This window comes from Macrobrachium nipponense, chromosome 15 (genome assembly GCF_015104395.2).
Source record: "Macrobrachium nipponense isolate FS-2020 chromosome 15, ASM1510439v2, whole genome shotgun sequence".
Taxonomy (NCBI): Eukaryota; Metazoa; Arthropoda; class Malacostraca; order Decapoda; family Palaemonidae; genus Macrobrachium; species Macrobrachium nipponense.
The window spans coordinates 5,818,711-5,826,210 of NC_087208.1; positions in this window are offsets into that span (position 1 = coordinate 5,818,711).

Here is a 7,500-nt window from a genome sequence, read left to right on the forward strand (position 1 = left end):
CATACATATAGAGATATAATATATATATATATATATATATTATTTATATATATATGTATGATATATAGTACATATATATATATCTATTGTCATATATACATCAATATATACTATATAGTATAATAAATATATTAATATTATATATGTTATATATGCTGCATGTATGTGCATTCCTTTTAGTGGTTTTTATGCATTAATTCTTACACATTGTGAGCTTACAGACATGGTCATACTCTCAAACATAATTGTAAGCTCGCTCACCCACGTGTATACAGTCACGGATATATATAAAAGAACATTTCTCGGTGAAAAAGCAGAGATTATGTTTATTAGATATCACTATGAAAACTTACAATACAAAAGCTGATAATGAGGTATTCAGAGGCTTGTCGCAGGAACATATTGAAAACTGGTATACATTGGTTTTTTCTTCTTTTTTTTTTGTAGGAAACTTAACAACTGTGGCATTATTGTCATATTTTAGCTTGCATGGGAATTTTTACCTTAGTGGTCTGTTTCGCATAAAAATCATCTAGGCTAAAATTATATTGTGATAATGTCAGTAACATTTTTCAAATTTTTTTTAATTTTTTTTATTTTTGAAAAACGACATATTTCGTCAAAGGAACATTTAACAGGGACAATCGAATACTTATTAAAAGGATAATAATAATCTACTTAATGTGATAATAGTAGTGAGATCCGAAATGATTATGTTAATGATAATATTAACAATGCCACTAATAATGAATTTCTAATGAACCACTTCTTGAACCAGTTGGGTCTCCGTTATTGCAAGTCTTAGGAGAAATACGAGTTATATCCTAACTCTTGGAAAGTTGAACATCTGTTCTAGAAGATACAATCCCGCACCAGATTCAAGTGACCTCCGAATTGCTGATACATACGTGTATATGTATAACTGAATCACGAAAGTTTGGAACGTGATAAATGCACAAATAAAAGTGTAAGCCACGAAGGAAAGATAAACCACGGAGTAGCTGCTAAGATCTTGCAGCTACTCCGCTGTTTATCTTTCCCTCATGGCTTATACCTATATACGTATATATATAGTATATACTATATATAATTATTCTATATCATATATATATATATATATAGTATATATAATCTATATATATATATATATATATATATATATATGATATATATATATCATATATGTATGTATGTAGTATGTATGTATATATATATATATAATATTATATAATGATATATATATATATATCCGTATCCTTCGCCTAATAAAGGATATTCATATAGGTTTAACAGATATTAAATTAATGTTTTTTTAATTTTTATTTTGTTTATTCCTTGCTACTAAAGTTACTTTACATTATGGAAAGTATCAGTGGAACAAAGATAAAATCCGAATCACTTTTATAACCAGATCACAAAATATTCGATCGTTAACAGTTCCAGATTCAGAACAATCAGTATTTACCCCAAAAATGAACTGTTCAGGAAGTTCATTCAACACACATGCGCAGGTTTTCGATGGTCTCTACCACTAACAGAATAAAATGCCTCCCAAAAAAAGAAAATATCTCGGTGCTTAAGAAGTAATGTTTAAGAAAAAATGGAACGCTCCTTGCCTCTAAACTCATGGTAATTCTATGTGAAAAGATCATTAGTCTTCCTGAGTGGTGTGGAGGAACTCTCTCATCACTCTAACGTCTCCGCTCTCTCTCTACTCTACTCTCTCTCTCTCTCTCTCTCTCTCCTCTCTCTCTCTCATAACTCATTTGGCCGCCATGAACTTTTATTAATTGGATTTTGAAGTCCCATAATGGGCGGAAGATGGGTTTTGTGTTAGCCTTTCTTCTCTCCTCCTCCTCCGACGGAAACTTTATCATCTGAGGGAATTCTATTTTTGCTTTAGCCCTGGAACATTTTCGAGGGTGATTAACGACACCCTTTCTCTATTCTATACCCGGTACTCTCGTTCAAGTCTGTCTTAGTGTATGTGTGTCTCTCTCTAGCTTCTGCTCTTTCCATTAGGTGTATATATTGAAGCTTCCCTTGCTTGGTTATCCTGATAGATATAGTACGCCGTGCTCTCTCTCTCTCTCTCTCTCTCTCTCTCTCTCTCTCTCTCTCTCTCTCTCCCTCCTTATTGTGATAAGTCTCATATGATTATAAGCGCATACTGTACATTTTTTGCAGTCTGCGATACGACAGCTTATTTATAAATCTACTTCCTTAGTGTCCTTAAATGCTGTAACTCCTCAACAGAGAGAGGAGAGAGATTATACTTCACACTTCAGACTGAACAATTGAGAGAGAGAGAGAGAGAAGAGAGAGAGAGAGAGAGAGAGAGAGAGAGAGAGAGCATGATGCAAACTGAAGATTCATCAATAATGAATAAACTACAAAAATATTTGTTCTAATATTTTTGTAAGCTCAACTTCGTCAATAACAGAATCTTAATGTACTTAGCTTAGATATTCTTATTCAAATTCGAGTCATATAACCGTTGAATATAATAATCCAACCTGTAAATTGATGACTTTTTGACAACCTGAAGTCCAAAGTCAATGTGGAAAATATTTCCGTGAAATTTATGTACTTTCGTCTTATGTTATCAAAATGGTTTCTTATTCTGAATTGTGATGAAATTCACATGTGATACAGCAACTCTCTCTCTCTCTCTCTCTCTCTCTCTCTCTCTCTCTCTCTCTCTCTCTCTCTCTCTCTCTCTCTCTCTCTCTCTCTCTCTCTCTCTCTCAAAAATAAAACAGAAAATCAATAATTCACATCCCAAAGTATATTACTGTGACAAGATAATCTCTCATGCATTAGTCACAGGAATAGAAATAGTCTCTAAATGTCAGATTGAATTTTTAGTACTTTGCAAAAAATGGCTCAACCAATTAGATATTTTTGCATCACTGGAAATGTAAATGCATTAACTGTGCGAGAGATGTTATCGTAGATGATAGTAATGCCATATTGATATTTGTGTGCTTAGAAAGGTTAGATTTTTTTTTAATTGCGTCCACATTTCATTGGTAGAGGGTATTCAAGAATGTTCCAGAATTAACTGATCCGATATTTTTGTGACACTCCCTTTATGAAATACTGAGTATCTGTGAGGTAATAATAGTTCATGCATTCTGTTGCTCCTAGGAAGATATTACGAAGCCTTGATACTTGACTTACCGATCAACGCGGAATATGAAACCACATCCTGTTATAAGGGAGAGAATGTCACTTTTCAACATTAATTATGTAGTTAAAAAACCTTCGCTGTTTTTTTTTACTTTTATTTTTATTTATTTATTTATTTATTCTTTACTATTGTAATGAACAGTGTAGCTTCAATGTGGTCTCTGAAAGCGGGACTCGTCTACTTATCAAATAAAGTACTTACCAATATGGAAGATAAAAAATTCTGCTGACCTGAAGTCTGCAATATATTATATGCTGCAGCAGAACAACGAAATCAGACTATCATTGTGTCTACAACAAAATAGTATTAGCCTTTCGGATGATTATGCTGTGGTGAGTTATCTATTTTCTTCATGAATGCTGAGTTTATAGTAAAAAAGGTAAAAGTAAAGAGATCTTTTCTGCGCTGTTCAGAACGCAAATAAGCCATTGATAATTATGCAGCTAATATTCCTCCCAAACAGCCATTTGGTCAGATTGTTTCTTGACCTTAGTCCTCAGAATTTATTTGCTTCAAAGCCGATAAAATAAAAATCAACAACGAATTGGTGTTTTTTCATTAAATAATGATTTTAAAAGTAAATGCTTATCGTCAGAATACGCTTGTTCCCTGTACACCAGGTGCTGTATGTTAATGCGGGGAGTAGCAGGTAAGACGCTGGGTAGAGAGAACCTTAGCCCACAGGAATCGGCGTTGGCGGACGTGGCAGCATGGAAGAGAAAAGATGTCAAAGAAGACTTTGAGCACTTAAATCTTGCTTTCATTTCTGTATGTGATACATTGTTGCAGCACGTTGAAACGGAAAGGTATTCGATATACTGTCAACCATATGAGTCGAAGTTTGGGCTTATGTTCTCCATATTACTAATGATAATAATAGATTCTGGGTCATGATCGGATAAGTACGATATATAAGGATAATTGAGCGAACAAAGACAGCTTGGTTTTATCTGTTCGAAAGAAAAATTGATCAACAACAGTTCGAACGATAGCCTTAAAGCTACACTGATCTCGGAGCATCTATTGTCAAGGTATAACATGAACCGCTCGGGGTGATTCTAAATTTGGCCGAAAGCATACTTACGCTTTTGGAATAGACCTTAGATTCGCAGTTTAGATGGGACGGGCTAAAGAATAGGCTTGGGGACGCCGTTGTAGTCTGAAAGATGTTTTTTTTTTTTCATAACCTTCTGTACTGATTTGATAAGAAATATACACTTTGAAAAAGTGAGGTAAAAATATTAAATGATTCAAGCTATGAAAAGGAGCCCTAATCCCTAAGTTAGCAAAGGAAACAGCCAACTTGGTACCTGCACACTGGGAAGCCAACCAGAGAAAATGTAGTCGAATTTTGCCATCATTGCCATGTTGAGGATTGGTGGGTCACTTTGCTGTGACTTTGAAAGAAGCTTCCTTCATGTCACCTGATATCTCCGTTTATAACCAACCTTATGATAGATTTTAATAGGATTCCAAACCGTCAACGTTTCTCAGTACTCCTTAATATTCCATGTTCCAGGTCGTCATTACCTTATCATTCTTCATGTTGTAATCTCGCATAATCTGATTCTCATACATCTGGTCGGAGGATCTTTACGATCCGGGAATTACTTTACGTCGTATTTATGTAAAAAATGTTTCTTTATTTACGTATGTTTTACATACATACAAAATACAGTGTCACCCTCTCTTTTGCGACAAAAATCACCTCTGTTCAACTTCAACTTTCTTTAAATAGCCATATTCATGAATATTATAGATATATATATATATATATATATATATATATATATGTATATATATTATAGATAGACTATATATAAGCCAATTCATGACTTTATATATATTATATATAATATATATATATATATAGTATATACCACACACACCACACAAACACTATATATATATATAATATATATATAATAATATATATATATATATATAATATATACATACACACACACACATATATATATATATATATATATATATATATATATATATATATATACACACACATATATATATATATATATATATATATATATATATATATATATATATATATGACACGGGATTTACCAAGAGCAGAAAGAATACCATTAAAGGCCATATCTCACAAAGTTTCAAAATTCCGCCTTTTGATGCTCCATAAGCGTTGAAATTTGCCGTTTGAAGCTGCACGCTCTGTTGATGCTGGACATCGGCTGCATTTTCTCTCGGATATGATGTTTTCTCTTGATCAAAAGTTGACAAAGAATCACAAACATTGCAACTCCAGCGTTAAGGATATCGTTCGAGTTTCTTGGATCATATGAAAATGAATTACAGAGGAGAGTGAGAACTGGTGAATAGCGTTGCTATGAAAATGTTGGATCTTTCCTGGGCAGTGACCCACAACAAAGTTCGGGGCTCGATCTGGTGTAGTTTTAACGCTGATTTCTTTATCTTTCATGCACCCATTTTATGTTTGAGGGAGCGGTTGGGGTGAATTGAATTTTGTTATTGGTTGGTGGAATTACAATATTTTGAACCAGAGGATTCCAGCATTTGTGACTCTACCTGTTTTGCCAACCACCTGATATGTAAAATCAGTTGAGACGTCAGGGGGAAAAAAGTTTGCTTTGTATTCTGATAGAAGATTACTGCTGTGTGGCGGCACAAGAAAGGGTGAACAGCCATTCCCCCCAAAAGCTATAAGGCTAAAGAGGAGCTCTGCGTCGAGGATAAAAAGGCTGAAACTTGCAACAGACTTCACGACTCAGCGGCTGTGGCACCGATTTAGTGAGATTACAAGAACCAGGAAAGTAAGAGAGCGAGTTATATATGGCTGAAGTAGGGTAGGTTAACTTTTTCGCAGGGTTGTGTGCTACACTTTGTCATTGTTAAGAATGTTTCTATTTTATTAAAAAAAATTAACTGCCATAAATTTAAGAAAGAAAATGTCGTTTTTCAACAGGTAAAGAAGAACGGATATTTCGGCCACGCTGATTACTGGCAAGCATTATTCACGCGGGCAAAGGGTCTGAAGGATTGAATCCATTACATATTGTGCCTCGGTAACCTACGAGGTAACAGTTATAATGATGTATTCAAGTATATAATATCACAAATACAGTGATAAAAACGAAGATCAAAGCAATGACAAGTGTGGACGTTAAGGTCGTGCAAAATTAATGAGTTTAATACAGTGTAAAATGACTTTAAAGTTAATACAACACAAAGATTTTGACATTTTCACATTTTGAGATCATCATTCATGCAATAGGAAATTACTGGTGTCGATTAAGAGAGAATGTATTGGCAATGTTGACATTGTAACATAAAAGTTCTGGCAGCGATATTAAATAGAATCTCTGACTTTGCAGTAGACAAGTAGGGGCACTGACGCAACATTAAGGTAGTGTCAGAAAGAAACTTGTATTATTAGTATTATTATTAATATTATTATTATTATTATTATTATTATCATTATTGGTGTTGTTGTTGAACATCGTTAGCTGGTAAAGCAAGCTTATACGGAATAGAAAGCCTTGTCTCAAAACAAGAAAACATAAAATAAGCCCCCCCCCAAAAAAAAAAAAAAAAAAAAAAACTAGTAATAGTTTAAATCCTATTAAGATAAATGGAAGCATCAAATGAAATACTTTTGAAAGCAGGTTGTGTCATGTAAGCTAAATAAAAGAGCGGGTATAGACAGCTACCATGCATGTAATATAAGAATGAAGAAATTGCAGCAATAAAGTGGAAAATACTTTTATTTCCGGCGGACAAAGGTATTGACATTTATGCAGATCACAAAGGACGCAACCTCCTGTTTGCAATGGAATTTTGAATTTCATTTCAGTGTCGTTAGTCGTTTATTGCATACCGTCTGCACTTCATAATTTCCTCCATGGCTTCCCCTATAAATAAAGACAAAGTAAAACGGAATTGATGTACTTTTACGGAGTGTGCCGAGGGTAGACATGCATATTACATTCCAAGTTATAGATACGAGTTTTCATTCTCTGAGTAAAATGCAAACTCGCTGAATTTTCATGTATGTTTTACTCCAGCCTAGTTCAGTTTATTCCTCTCTTTACGACCGCCAGCGAACTTAACGAAGGTCGTCGTCTATTCAGCCTTGTTTGTTAGTCCGCATTCCAATGATATTTTGTGGAAGAGTTGCCTTTCGGCTAAGGTGCATTTGATTAGGTTCTGACGTAGTAGATCCGGATGCATTCGGTGACTTTAGTTTTCTGTAAGAGAAAACTATTGAGATGACTTTGGCTGTCCGTCCGCCCTCAGATCTTAAAACTCAC